Here is a 15,389-nt window from a genome sequence, read left to right as displayed (position 1 = left end):
GGTCCCTTGATCAAGGCTGAGGGATGAAGAAAGGCAGACAGATCTTAAAAGAGGGAGTTGCATTGTTCCATATGTGTCCCCTCATCGAATGGATGATTCCCCTACACACCAATGAAGGTGTATCTTGCATTAGACTACCAATTCCACTGTAAATAATTTCTAGAGATTTTACCATCAACACACTCAAAAAAATGTTTTAGCTGTCTGGGAATCAGTTAGCCTAGTCAAGGTGACAAATAATTAGTTAACACAAAGGTATCCAAGTGGAAAACTCAAAAAAATGAGAGATATGTTCATGCCATTAATTACTATTAAACTACTTGAAAGATGCAACCCACCTAGACACTGCACACCAGTGAACCAATGACTCCCTTATACCACACATCAGGAAACAGATCCACAGTTTGAATCTAAGTTTAAGTCTTTAGCTACTTGGCTTGTATAACATAGTTCTACCTACGTCTAGGATAAGAAGTTGTTCCTTATTTAAATCTGTTTGAGAAGTTGGTCCTGAGACAGATACACATTATCTCATTTCATTATTCATATTCATTCAGCGGCCATCTACGGAGAACTTCTTACATGCAGAAGCTGTACTAGTTAGCTGGCACATCAAAGACATTCAAGAAATTTTGTTGAAAGGATGAAAATGTCCTTGGCTGCCTCATAGCTTCTTCGCAGGGCTTTAGGGGCCTTCCATTTCTTTCATCCGTCCTGCCTTAGGCACAGCAATTTTCCTATATTGAGATGGCAGTCTTTTAATATTCTTGGCCATACCTTACCCACCGTACTTCTGACTGGTTTTGGGGTAAACCTTTTAAAGCATACATATTTCACTTTAATATGCTTTCATTCCCACTCTCTTACAGTCCTGGTATTTATTTCAGCTTCTGGTTTCTTGCTTGCACTGTTGCCCTGAGGACACCGGGGATACACTTCAATTTTCAAGTGCTATCCTTACCTGATTTGCTCCACCTGCAGCACTCCCTCCACAGATGGGGTGCTGAGACTGGATGTTTTCTTACAGTTCTATCTTTTAGGGAGCATGCCTTTATGAAACCTACCTACATGATTTCTGGGGTAACTTAGAGGGTGATTTGGGTTATCCACTTCTATCTGAATCAAAGTTTTTAAAACATTGTATATAAAGCTATGAAACCACTATATCCCCAAGTGGAGATCACTGAAGACAGTTTGCATTCTAATTTAAATGTATACTTAAGTCATTGACAGATACTGTCAATAATTAAATACATGTAAATAATTAAATACACACATATATGTATATACATATACATGTAGATATGACCCACGGTTTTGGCACTCAGTTTGGGCTGCCAATACATAAAAATCAGCTTTTCCTTCTCTTATTCATTATGGCAATGTAATAAAGCAGTCATCTGAATGTGTGATAATTATTTTAGCTGCAAATGTTTCTTGAAACACATATCAAAAAGGTAGTCATGGCTAAAAAGGATGCTTTACCTTGTTATGCCAGCATTTCATTGTTAACAATTATCATGCCAAATGGGATACTTGATAAGGTGAAGCTTCACTTCCCACGTTTCAGAGTAAGCTATGTGTTTTAAATTATACATCTGAGCAGCGTGGACTATGGCACCATTCCACTTTTTCCCATCATTCCCTTCTGTATTGTAGCCACACTACGTGTATTACCCACCCACTAGTCACTCAGCTGCTCTGGCTATTAAATTGGCTGCCAAAGTATCACAGTTCTTGCATTCAAGCGACTTGAATTTTGCTTAATCAGAGCCCCTAAAATATAAAAGTAGCATCTCTGAAATAACCTGCAAAGAACTCAGCATGGTTTTAGGAAACCACAGTGGTCTTGGAAACACCCTTACCAGCTAATACTGAACCACTATATACTTATTATTTTATACTATAAGATGGAATTTTATATATTTCAAATTATATTTGAAAATTTGCTGATGTATGACCATTTTGAACCATCAAGTCTTCACTTCCTATAGTTCAGCCTGGTGCTTGAATAAATGCCAGGGCTCATTAAGCATTCACAAAATGTCATTTCCTAGCTTGAGCATAATACTGAATTTAATCCTTACAATATTTCCTAATGTGGTTTCCTTACTTTCAAGGTGAGAATATTGGCCTTAGGAACAATAGTACCTTCAAACAAACACAGATGTTTAGATGCTTCTGGAAAGACCTGAGAAAATGGTAATCATGTTAGTGTTACCAGAGGAAGGGTCATCTTTATTATAAAATCAAAAATGTTGCCTAATTACATATTGTTGTTGGGTTGTGAGGCTGGTGAGCTACTATAGTTTGAACAGTCAACTCTAGAAAGATATATGGAAGCCTCAACTCCAGTACTGTGGATGTGAGCTTCTGGGATAAAGGAGCTTCACAGATGGAATTGGATTGGCATAGGGTAGTTTTAAATTCAGTTTAGCGAATACAAAACGATAAGAACATATGGAGGAATTCCCTGCAATGCTTAATATATAGAGGAGATGTGGTAAAGAATGCCGTGGAGAAGGGAAGGCAGGTATTAAAAGTTTTGGCCACTAACTAAGGAAGTACAGGGTTGTTACCATGACCGAGAGCAACAAGAAGCAGGTTGGATTCTTTCTCAGAACCCCAGAGATCACAAGACCTGGGGAAACTTTAATTTTTCAAACTTCTGGCCTCCAAAGTTATACGAGAGTTTAAGCTGTTCAGTCTGCGATAATTTTTTTTGACAATATGAAAAACTAATTTAGTTATGAAAGTGTTAAGTTCAGACTTTGAGGAAATGATGAAGGAAGGATTCATTCTAAGCAGATGAATTCTGAAGACCATGCTATAAATTTTAATAAGCCACTATCTCCATTCTATCTTAACATGTGTATTAATCATATGTATAATACATGTAATAATTATATGTATTAACATATGAATGAAATGTTATATTACATAGAGGGGGGAAATGGATCTCAGAAAATAAAGCAACTTGATGGCCAATGACTACAGCATTTAAATCCACACCACGTAATTTCTACATACTTTCCACTGAGCCCATACTTGGTAACACTGCCCAGCATGTTTGTACTTAGAACAAGGCCCACCTTTGTAAATTCTACCTAGGGCTCTTTTCTAGTGCACATCCACAAAGCTGAAGTCTAAGGGCCTTTGCTCCACAGAGCTATGGCCACTGTAAACATGATCACATTTAAAAACTCACACTTTCCCTATTAGAATTCCTTAGACATGGGTAGTAGCCAATGGCGCCAGAGGAAGTTTGTCATTTTTGGTGACAGATTGGAAAAGTTGGCTCCCCTCAGTTATCCCGCTGAATGTAACTAATACAAATTTAGAATACGATGCTTCTAATACACACACACACACACACACACATGCGCGCGCGTGCACACACACTACTTCTTCACAAGTGCCCCTAATTTATTGATCAATATGCTGACACAGGGCTCCTCAGCCTGGTTTTGTGCTACAGCAAAGGAAACACACATGAATTTTAGGAAAGTGAGCAAGGAATCTCAACTATGGCCAGTCTAGGTTATCTGAGGCTCAGCCAATTGCAGGTTCACAAAGCAGGGTAAATATTTATAGTTGTGTGCTAGTGATATATTAGGCTTTATAACCATGCAATGTTATTATAACATCCAATTGATACAGTCCAGAAATTTGAAAATAGTATTTGTTATTCTTTAGAAACTAAGTCAATTTAATTTTAAAAAATTAATATTAATATGTATTACTTATTATGTATTAACATTTGTTGATTTTTAATAAATTTAATAAACTAATTAATTTAATAAACTTATTTTTTAAAAAGCTTTTCTGTGGTGAGATACCTTGTTCAGCCTTGATGCAAGGGGGAGGGGCTTGGTCCTGCCTCAACTTAATGCCTTTTTTTACTCCACATGGGAGGCTTTACCCTTTCTGAGGAGTGGATGGGGGTTGGGTTGGGGGGTAGGAAGGGGCGGGAGAAGCAGAAGGAGGGCTGAGAGGGGGAACTGTAGTTGGTATGCAAAATAAATAAAATTAAAAATAACTTTTCTAAAATCATTCTTCTGCGTCTCATGTCTTAATAAACCTGAGCAGCAGAATCCCTCTCCACATACTGCAAGCTTTTATTCTACTTTGTCTTCATTGCCTGCAAGGTGATATATCCACTAGGCAGAGCAACGTGAATCTAGGCTTGTAAGCAGTTGCAAAACCCCAGGATACCTGTCATCCTGCACAATCACTTTTATTATAGAAGGCATCCACTAAAGTAAGGCCTAAACCCTGGATATGCCAGCCTCTAATGCCACCAAGGATCTTGTATAAAATACTATTAATCTTTCAATTGATTATCAATTTTTAAGGTTTTTAAAGGTATTATTATGCAAGTATATGTGCTTCAGAATTGGTTTTTATTTATTAAAAGCTGGTACTATTCATATATTAAACTTATATTAAATACTTACTAAATTACAGAAAAAATACAACTAGTTATCTCATACAATATTCTTATAATAACCATGAAATATCGCTAGCCAGTGCATGCTAAATGTTAGTCATCTCAGCACAAGAGGCTGAGGCAGTAGGATCGTGAAATCCAATAATCAAGTTTGGTTTCACCTTGAGCAACACGATAAAACCTTGTCCTAAAATAAATAAGTATATAAACTGTTCTACCTAAGCAAATTTTATATCAATATTATATCTAAGCAAACTTTCATACTAATGACTTTCACCCATGTGTTTGGAAGCTACCCAACCTGACATTATCCTAAACTATCTCCCTAAGGAAGACCTAAAATATTTATATTGTTCCTCGAGAGTCTGTATCTCAGATAAAACTTGATTCATACAAAATACAGATTCTGGGGCTGGGAGAAAGTTCGGTCAGCAAAGTTGTTGTCACATGAGCATGAGAACCTGTGTTCCATCCCCAGCACCCATGGGAAAAGCCATGGAGAGTGATCCACACTTACCGCATACCTGGGAAGGAAAGGGAAGAATGACCCATGAGAATAGGACTCACTGGCTGGCCAGCATAGCCTAGTGGTTGTGCAGCAAGTTTCTGTGGAAGACTTTGTCTCAAAAAACAAGGTGGACAGTTTTTGAGGAATGAGATTCAAAATTTACCTCTGGCCTCCATAATCTCTCTCTCTCTCTCTCTCTCTCTCTCTCTCTCTCTCTCTCTCTCTCTCTCTCTCTCTCTCTCCACCCTCCTTCTCTTTCAGACACAGAAAGAGAGGGGGGAGAGAGAGAAGCTCATGCACAAACACACACATACACACTCAAAGGTACATACACATGCATGTATAAATACACAAAATACATTGTTAGGTCAGCTATTCTAAGTTCTCATATCTTTTCATCCTTCTTTTTTTTCTCCCAAAGTTCAAATGGTCAGTAAATAAGTGTTAGTAGTGACTTTAGTGGTAAATTCAGGCAGTAAAAAAAACACCTTCATACAGTTAAGTACCAAGAACAAAAGAGGCTGTCAGACAGTATTTATTGTGGAGTGTTCTGTCTAGAAACACTTAACAAATGACTCAGAAGGAAGCTCATTGAATCTCTACATTAACTCAAAAGGGTAGGAAGGCTGGGCGGTGGTGGCGCACGCCTTTAATCCCAGCACTTGGGAGGCAGAGGCAGGTGGATCTCTGTGAGTTCGAGAACAGCCTGGTCTACAAGAGCTAGTTCCAGGACAGGCTCCAAAACCACAGAGAAACCCTGTCTCGAAAAACCAAAAAAAAAAAGGGGGGGTAGGAAGTATGTGGTTTAGAACAATATCACAAACCCACATCATCTGTCCCGATCAGAGCATCCTGGCACTATAAATTATGAGCAAATATGTTCAACAACACAATGCCTTTTAAAATGTTCTTAAAGCTGGGTGGGCACAATTCTTAGTTAAGGGAGCCACCTTAGGGTTGGCAAGAGACTTGAACCTAGAGTGGCTCCCAGGAGCCCAAGGCGATGTCCCCAGTTAGTTCCTTGAGCAGCTGAGGATAGGGAACCTGAAATGACCCTATCCTATAGCAATACTGACGAATATCTTGCATATCACCATAGAACCTTCATAGGTGATGGATGGAGATAGAGACAGAGACCCACACTGGAGCACTGGACTGAGCTCCCAAGGTCCCAATGAGGAGCAGAAGGAGGGAGAACATGAGCAAAGAAGTTGGGACCACGAGGGGTGCACCCACCCACTGAGACAGTGGGATGATCTATTGGAAGCTCACCAAGGCCAGCTGGACTGTGACTGAAAAAGCATGGGATAAAACCGGACTCTCTGAACATGGCGAACAATGAGGGCTGATGAGAAGCCAAGGACAATGGCACGGGGTTTTGACCCTACTTAATGTGCTGGCTTTGTGGGAGCCTAGCCAGTTTGGAGTTCACCTTCCTAGATATGGACAGAGAGGGGAGGACCTAGGACTTACCACAGGGCAGGGAACCCTGACAGCTCTTTGGATTGGAGAGGGAGGGGGAGAGGAGTGGGGGGAGGGGGAGAAGGGTGGGAGGAGGGGGAGGGAAATGGGAGGCTGGGAGGAGGCGGAAACTTGTTTTTTTTTTTCCTTTTCTCAATTAAAAAAAATGTTCTTAAAGTATTCATGCTACCAGTGTAACCAAAAGACAGTTCCTGTGCCCCTAAAAAGCTGAGAACATGGTAAATGAAGGAAAAAGGGAGAATTCCTATAGCAAGGTGTCCTCTCCTATTCTGGACACTTATAATTCACCAACTTACACAGTAAAACTGGTTCACATACAAGAGAATCACAGCATTCAGCTTAGGGTAGTGAAAGATACTTCTAAAGGCACCTTGTTTTTTATCACTACCAATTCTTGCTGGCTGCAAGAACTAGAAAACACCATTTCACACCAGGGAACTGAAATGTTTCCTCACTCTTGGGATGTAGGAATATTTGGTATATGGATGTTCCCACTCCTCTCAAGCAGAGATTTGGCTTAAAGTAGGTTCCCAAAAGAAAGGAGTGTGTCTCAGCACTGCTGTCTGTGGTCCTTGCGGCTTGTTCCCCTTCAACACTGCAGATAGATAGATAGATAGATAGATAGATAGATAGATAGATAGATAGATAGATAGATAGATAGACAGATAGATATATAGACCTGATCAGAATAAACTTTAAAGACACTGAATTCAGTAAAGACTTTCTTAAGCTCCATTTTCCTCCTACCCCACCCCCACACATGACATAAAGGTCCCAGAAGTGGAGATTGCTCAGGCTCGGCACCATTGCTCCTGCTTCACCCAGTACATCTCAGTATCTGCACTCCAGGACTCCTAATTTACTGGAATTTGAGAACTCGGAAGGATGCATTTTAAATATTACTCCAAGTCATTCTTAGTCTATAAACCACCTATTTGGCACAAAGGAGTAGAATTTTTAAAGGAGTCATTACTGGACAACATAATTACAATTTTTTTCCTAGTTAGCTCTTCTATGTAAATTATCCATGCAATCAAATAACAAATAAGAAAAGATTTTAAAAGAAAGGCAATTTTCTAAAAAAAAAAAATTCATATGGGAGCCAGGTAGGACGAAAAGCAGGCCTGTTCGCCTCATCACTACAGAGCTGGGTGGTGGTGGTACACACGTTTAGTCCCAGCACTTAGAAGGCAGAGGAGGGGGTCTATAGAGTGAGTTCTAGGCCAAGCAAGGTTACACTATCTTGAAAAAAAATTAAAAAAAGAAAATCATATGGGAAGGTTAACCATATCTTAAAAACCCAACTGGTGTGCAATACTACACCAGGAAGTTATTAAGTATGCGTCTGTAAGATTCAGGATGGGTTAGCACAGCCATATTTTCATATGTAGAAGAAACAATTAGCAGTGAAAAGAGAAACTGAACTGACAGATGGTGGTGGGAGGGGAGGTTGGAGAAGCAGAAGAGAGTAAAGATGAAGAGAGAATATTATTACTGCTGTCATTAAATAGATTCAATTTTTCTCCAAACTCACTTTTTAAAAAAGACTCTCTCTCTCTCTAACACTCCATCCCCTTGGTTTTCTTTTCTTCTCAGAGCCCAGTAAACAGTTTCTAAGAGCTGACTCTGAAGAGAAAAATCGTAGCTCCCAGGCACTTCAAAAACGAACTCCATTATTGCTCCATTGCTCTTAGCTCGACGCTCTCAGAGCAGGACTCTGTAACTGCACAACAGGCCACTTGTCTCCTTGGGAGAAAGAAAGGAAAAAAAATGAACTGTTTACATTTACTTGTCCTTCAGAAAACGAACAAAACAGGCCGAGCAGAGATGAGCATGTCAGTCTTTTCTACTTGGCTGCCATGTACTCTGTGCTCTACCTTAATACAAACAAGCTGGGTCAGGCTTGATACATAAAGGAAAGACTCGTTAGCATAGGCACCAATTTCATGGCATCTGTTGTCACCTGATGTCCAGCTATTTAAGACCAATAGAGGTGTTAAATGTGGATTTAACTGATGTGCATCTGGTGGATAGGGTGTCTTCTGATGCCAAAAATCTCCTCGTGGGCACATTGGTGAATGTCTATATCTTTGGTAGCTTTAAAAACACACAAAAAAAGAAGCACACAAAAGCAGTTCTAAGTCTCCTTCTTCTGCTGTTGTTCTGGTTGTGTGGAATGCACTGACTGTCCTCTGTATTCAGATCCTGTCCCTTTTCAATTCCACATCAGCCTGTGCCAGGGCCACACCGTGCCTCAGCTCAGGACTAATCCATGCACAGCAATAATTGCTGCCTCTGCCCACAATTATCCAAAGGTCAGACTTCAAAGACAGCTTCCTCAATTTTGAGAAAGCACAGGTTCACACTGATCTTTATTGCCACGCTTGCCTGCTTTTAGAGACAGGGCGACTACCAGTGCCAGTCAACAGTCCTGGTTCCAATCAAAAGAAATATTTTCTCTTCAGCCCTTGGAGGGCTTTTAGTCACTACCGTAACTCTTCATGGGAAAGCATAATTCCCATGTTGAATACTACTTGAAAAACAATTAAAACACAATACAATTGTTTTGTATTCTGAAACCACTAAATGTGGTACATCCCGAATGTTTTTATGTACTCATTCCAGTGTTTAAATTAGGTGGTAAATGTTTATCAATTCTTTTCCCGACATTTTGCTGTCTGCAAGGAAAGAGTTTATTTAGGGAGATGATTCCAAGTACTCGGAGGTGGAAACAGTAATTAGGGGCGGAAGGGCACCTAGTCCAATGATAAGTTCTCAGGACAGTCCCAGCTGTGAATGACAAGGATTCTATCTCTCTGGAGACCCCCGCGGAGTTACGTTAGTCTCCAATCCTACTCATGAGTTCGGACTTTGAACTCGAAAATATTCTTAGAGTAAGAGCTTACATGTCATTAGGATCACAATATCAATGAGACTAGGTGACGACGACAGTGCCGGGTGATGACTGGGCTGGTGGCATCCAGCGTTTCCTCCCATTAACTCTGTATCCAGCATTGCCCAAAGCATTTTACCCACATTTTATCATTTGGCCTTTGTGCTGATATTTAACTTGTTAGCCTGACTCGGTCTACTAGCACTCTTGTATTTGAGATGTATCTATAAAGCTGCTTTTGGAACCAGGAGACCAAGCAAAAAGCAGACTGCCCCAACAAGTGTGAACAGGTATCTGCCTTTCAACACAATACTAAATAGAATATAAAATATGAAAAGGAGAAAATTCCTCCTTGCTGACTGCTTTGAGCAGGGACACCTTTTGCTTCTAGCCATCAGACTCAGCTCAAACCAAAACATTCTGTCCTCTTAAGTCTTGAACCTGATAGCTTCTAAATTGTGACTGATTTGTCCTTGGTATCCAATTTGCCAACACTAACTGCTGATGTTGGAACATCTCAGGTTCAAAATCCCATGAGCTGGGTCTGTGGGGTGTGTGTGTGTGTGTGTGTGTGTGTGTGTGTGTGTGCTTGTGTGTGTATTTCTATTGGTTCCATTTCCCTGGAGGCTCTTTAATAACACAGTCTTTTACACCATCCTTAGGATGCTATATATATATATATGTTGTGTGTGTTAATATAATCTACATCTTATACTTAAGAAAGGTGCATCATAGAAATGATGTATAACCCAAAGAATGCAGCTAGCAGATGACAAGTCTATCTGCATAACTCCAAAACTACCTCTAGTAAAATGTTTAAATCCTTTTTATATGTTTTTCATGCAATGATATCACACATCTGCTAATGGGAATAGAACAAAAAATTGAATTTGTCCATTTAATAAGTATTAAGTAATTCAATTTAACATTTAATAAGTATTAGAACAAAATTAGTAAGTCCCTTTTACCATAAGTCTTTCTTAGTCTTTATCATATTTTCTATGGTAATTTCAAGAGAGTGACATAATGTGTATTATTTCTCAATCTGTTATTAAGAAATAATTCAATCTTATAAAAATCTTTAGGGTTGTATCTATTTATTTTATAGCATACTCTTTTAGACTAAAAATTCAAATGTACTTGACAATTATTGCTCTTGAATAGTTTCATTGAGTGGAAATAATTAGCAATAATGTCATTCTGCTATTTTCATAGACCAGTGTATTACTCAGCCATCATGAGAGAAGCATCCTCCTGCAGTAGACAGAAACAAAATACAAAGACCCATAACTGGACAGTGTGCAGAGATCTTGGAACACTCCATCCTAAATGTGATGTCTCCATCAAATCCCTCCCCTCGGGACTCAAGGAACCCTTCAGGAGAAAAGTCAGAAAAAGCGCAAGAGTCAGGGGGGATGGGGTATCCCAAGAAAGCAAGGCCTACATCAGGATGGGCACAAACTTATGAACTCATAGAGATTGTGGCAACATGCACAAGGTTTGCACAGAAGCCGTCTCCAACTGATCTGTTTTCTCCAGCAGACTTTCATTGGGTATACAAACCACTCTTAAAATGGCTGGGAGGGTGTCATAGGCCCTGTGGGTAATGTATTATTATCAGTAAGATAAACTGACATGGAGCCAAACTGACTTCTATATTTACTTTTTACACCCGTGGACAAATGTTGCTCTCAACCTTACTTAAAGAAGTTTATCTTTGCAGTTAACAGTGGCAAATGCAGAGATTCTGGCTGTTCAAAGTGCTGAGAATAAATGACCATTCAGTAATAAGCCATAAGCCGGGTATTATACCCACCCCAAGGCTAAGGCACGATAGTAGAAAGATCAGAAAGAATAAGGACCAGAAGAGATAAAGAAAGGATATGAATTGGTTTTTTCAGGACATAGCATAACCATTGCAATCATGATCTCACAGAAGCTATAGGGGCTTGAAGGGGACCTTCACAAGACTGGGCCAGTCACCAGGCAATCATGGGTCTGGCAGGGGCTTTTGTGACACTGCCTTTCTCAGGTCAACTACTAGATACTCATGGGTTCTGGCAGAGTGGCAGTCACTGTCTATAGTTACGTATTCAATGGTGAGTCTACCGGATTTCAGTAGGCAGTTCTAAACCCATGGGTCTTCCAGACAGCTCTGGCTAAGCTCAATGGATTACAGAATAAACCAAAAAGACAGAAATGTGAGAAAGGGATTTGCACAGAGGCAGGATGTTGACAGGGGTGGGAGGAAGATAAGAGAGGAAGGAGGTGAAAACAACCAGCATGCATTATACACATATATGGACCTGTCAAAGAACAGATTTAATGATAATTACAATTGAAAAGAGAAGAGGCAAGTAAATGCAAAGGAAAAGAAACCCTACATGGAACTCATGGAAATGTTATCTCCACAAAAATTAAACAGCAAACTGTCACAAAGATAAAAATGCTGTCTAGCCTATTATATATATTTTATGAAGATCTAGAAAAGAGAAGGCTCCAAACACAAAGAAATGGTAAGTAAAGATAATAATGTTAATTACCCTAATTTGACAAGAGCAGCCTGTATACATGCATTGAATTATCCCACTATTCCTTACCAATATGTACAATTACAAGTTAATTCAAAAGATCTGTTTGAGATGCTCTTACACTGGAGAGTTCATAATGTCTGTGTTATGGAGTAATGGATCACCATCCAAATACACTGAGGGAAAGAAAAGAAAGGGAGAAATGGAGGGGGAGAGAGAGAGACAGGGAGGGAGAATATCTTATGTTCCAGTCACACAGAGGGAAAGGAAGGAGGAAATTGAACTGCCAACATTTTTCTGTAAATTCTATTTGACAGCTTAAGTTCCCAAGGCAATACACATTTCTGCCAGGTCTGTGGCCTCATTTTGAAGCCTCTCAGTAGCATCTTCTTTAAGTAAGCACTTTAAAATATAATTTCCAAAATATCCCAATTCCCAGGTAAGCAGAAATGTTTTCATGGTGCAGAGTGTTGGCTGGAAGGGTTTGCAATTTAGCTATCTGACCCTATTATTAGAAAGTTCTGCTCCTGGCCTGGGGTACCTATAACAAAAAGAAGACTCCAAACCTAGGTCAAGGCAATTTTTAAAATGCCAAGTGTTCTAACATTACTGCATCAGTGAGAGAAGAAGTACATGTCACTTCTCAAAGACAATCTACACACACATGGGTATAGAAATTGGTAAGGTAAGAGACTTGGACATGTCTCAGTTTTGTCAAAGTAGATGAGAAATGTCCAGATTATTCCAAGTCTGTAGTTTAATCTAGCAAAGCTGAATGCAAACAAAAGAAAGCAAAACTAATTTGTATTGAGTCATAGGAAGCTCTATGCCAAATATTACCTGCTAATACCATAGAAACCTAGAAACTCTTAACCTACGGCAATTGCTTAAAATCAAGATTCTGTTTTACTATAGTTTTATGTAAAATATGCTAACTGAAAACAATAAAAGATCCAAACCTTGGTCTACATCCTGCTATAGTGAAATACACATAGTCAATTCATCACGATAGTTTTTTTCTGAAATATTTCTCCAACTTTTAATTCGCACATGAGCCCATGAGTCTATAAATGAATGACAGAACAAGCAGATTTTGCAAACTTATTTTTCTAAGGGTATTTGCCTTCCTACCACAAAGTTGTGACAGTAGCTCATAGTACAATTTACAAAAATTATACTAAACATGGGATGAACTGGTTCATCAGAAAAACTCTTAGGTAACATAAAAGTTACAAAGTCACAGGACCAGTAGACCCAAGCCATGGAGTGATGTTATTAGTCTTTTGGTTTTATATACTCAATTATTATCAGGATTTTATCTCCTCTCATTTACTATCTATCTGTACTCAGACAATAAATGACAATGTAACCCCATTGCCCTACAAGGCCTGAAAAGTCAGCATAAATGGATATTCTAAATCCTTCTACACCCCATTTTCATCCTTATGGGAAACATCCGGCTTTAAATGGTAGGATATATCTAACCTGTAAAAGAGCCACAAAGTAAGTACAGTTTCCCTAAGAGGAATTCACTGCTCTTACCTGTTAGACATAACCTACCCTTCAAAGCAGAATGTTCCTTATAACAATGTCCTTGGCTACTTAATTTGACACCACAGTGCCAAGTTCTGTGCTTCTCATCTTCAAAAGACAAACTTGACTTCACAGCTACCAAGCATCAAAGACCTGGAGGCTTTTAGGCAACTTCCATTGATTTGCTTGAACAAATATATTTAGGAAATAAGAGGTTTTCATGGATAATAAAACATGCAGGGAAAAAATGGTCATCTTTTCCAAAAATAGAAATAAAATGTTTCACTTTCCTGGCATTTTGAACTGCTACATAAAAATGTAATTGTGCTGAATAAGGGAGTATCAAAGTTAGAAAAGAAGTTTGCGAAGAACTAAGTTCTTTATGTCTTCCTAAGGCTTTCTCTTTTTTTTCCTCTTAATAATCTGGACATTTAAAAGTCATAACTTTCCACTGTTTTTTACTCCTACAAATACTCAGATGACCATACTTATTATAAATATTAAATTTTTATTTATGACAAAATTTCTTTTCTACAAAGCAGCTACTAGACTTACTCAAAGCATTTAATAGCTTTAAGCTGTTAAGAGCTGATAAGTGACACTGCTGGGTCTCAAATACATCTCCTGACTCCTCCTCCTCCTCATATTTGTGATCTATTTTTGAGACTTTCTGCCTGGCAGATTTGCCCACACCCCACACATATCCCAATTAGGGAAGTACCTAAGGTGATATGTCTCCAAACTTTCTGTGAAACCATGATCTGCCCTGAATTATGCTGGATCATAAACTCACTCTAAGACTTGCCCAGGAATCTTGTCAAGTAAAAATTCTAAACAATAGGTCTAGGCAATGGACACTTATGAGTTCACATTTCTAACATATTTTCAAGCTCATGGACCATATTTAATGGAACAAGGCTATGAACTACCTTCCTCATTCAGTGGGATACAATCCTTCACACTCTAATAATGCAAAGCTTCTCGGAGATCCCAAAATTAAGTCAGCAAAGGCAAGCAGAATTGATAATTACTCTACCACAACAGAAATGCCTTTGTGCTTGGTGACTGTATATTCCAAATGCATATTGCTCTGTCTTCGTGGTCATGTTTGCCACCTAAGAATAATCACATTTTTCTTTCTAGTGATTAAGATGTCTTTGTATAAATGGAAATAGTCTAAAAATTCCTTCAAGAAGAAATAAAACTAGGGGGGCCTTAGCCACGAGATTCCTACAAAAATTAGTATGTTCACATCCACAAATGTCGTAGGTTTCAACTTGTCTTTTATATTGTTAGGAATGATTAACTATTTCTACCATGTTCCCCTTTGTGCCATTGTTAATATTGAGTAAGATACACTGTCAAATGTTTTAGGATGATTGCCTATTCAAGTGTTCTGACCTATAAATGAATGACTTGATTCTAACTTTTGCTTTCAATGGAACCCAGCAGTCTGGTTCCAAAAATCCAGATTGACTCTAATACACACCAGTGCATAACATCATGGCATGTTGACCCAGTTCTCCACCCTCACTGTGACCCAAACATTGCAGAACTATACCTGGTCATCTATATTTAATTTCAGGATTCTTCAGATAAAGCTACTGTTCTAATGTGCAAATGAGAATAGAAACAACGACTCCAAAGTGGGCTAAATGCAGGAGGCAAGACTGGGGTTGAATCCACATGTTTATTCCACAACCCAGTTTTCTTAGTTGCCTATTTCTCCGCTGTTGGTTCATGGATTATGCACCTGATGACACAAAGGTCAAATACATGACTGAGTTTCTTTAATTTCTCTAAGAATGATTCAATAAAATTTTCTTTATTCATTCTAGGTTTTCTATCTCCCAGCCCCTTTCTTACCTAACACACTGTTAATCTCCATCTTGAAATTACCATGATGAAGTATAACACTAAGAGGTGGGGCTTAATGAGAGGACTTCGGGTCACCAGAAGAATGCCTTAAGAAGGAAGTATGGACACTAGCCA

The sequence above is a fragment of the Microtus pennsylvanicus genome, chromosome 6 (assembly GCF_037038515.1).
Source record: "Microtus pennsylvanicus isolate mMicPen1 chromosome 6, mMicPen1.hap1, whole genome shotgun sequence".
Classification (NCBI taxonomy): domain Eukaryota; kingdom Metazoa; phylum Chordata; class Mammalia; order Rodentia; family Cricetidae; genus Microtus; species Microtus pennsylvanicus.
This window is presented reverse-complemented; position numbering follows the sequence as displayed.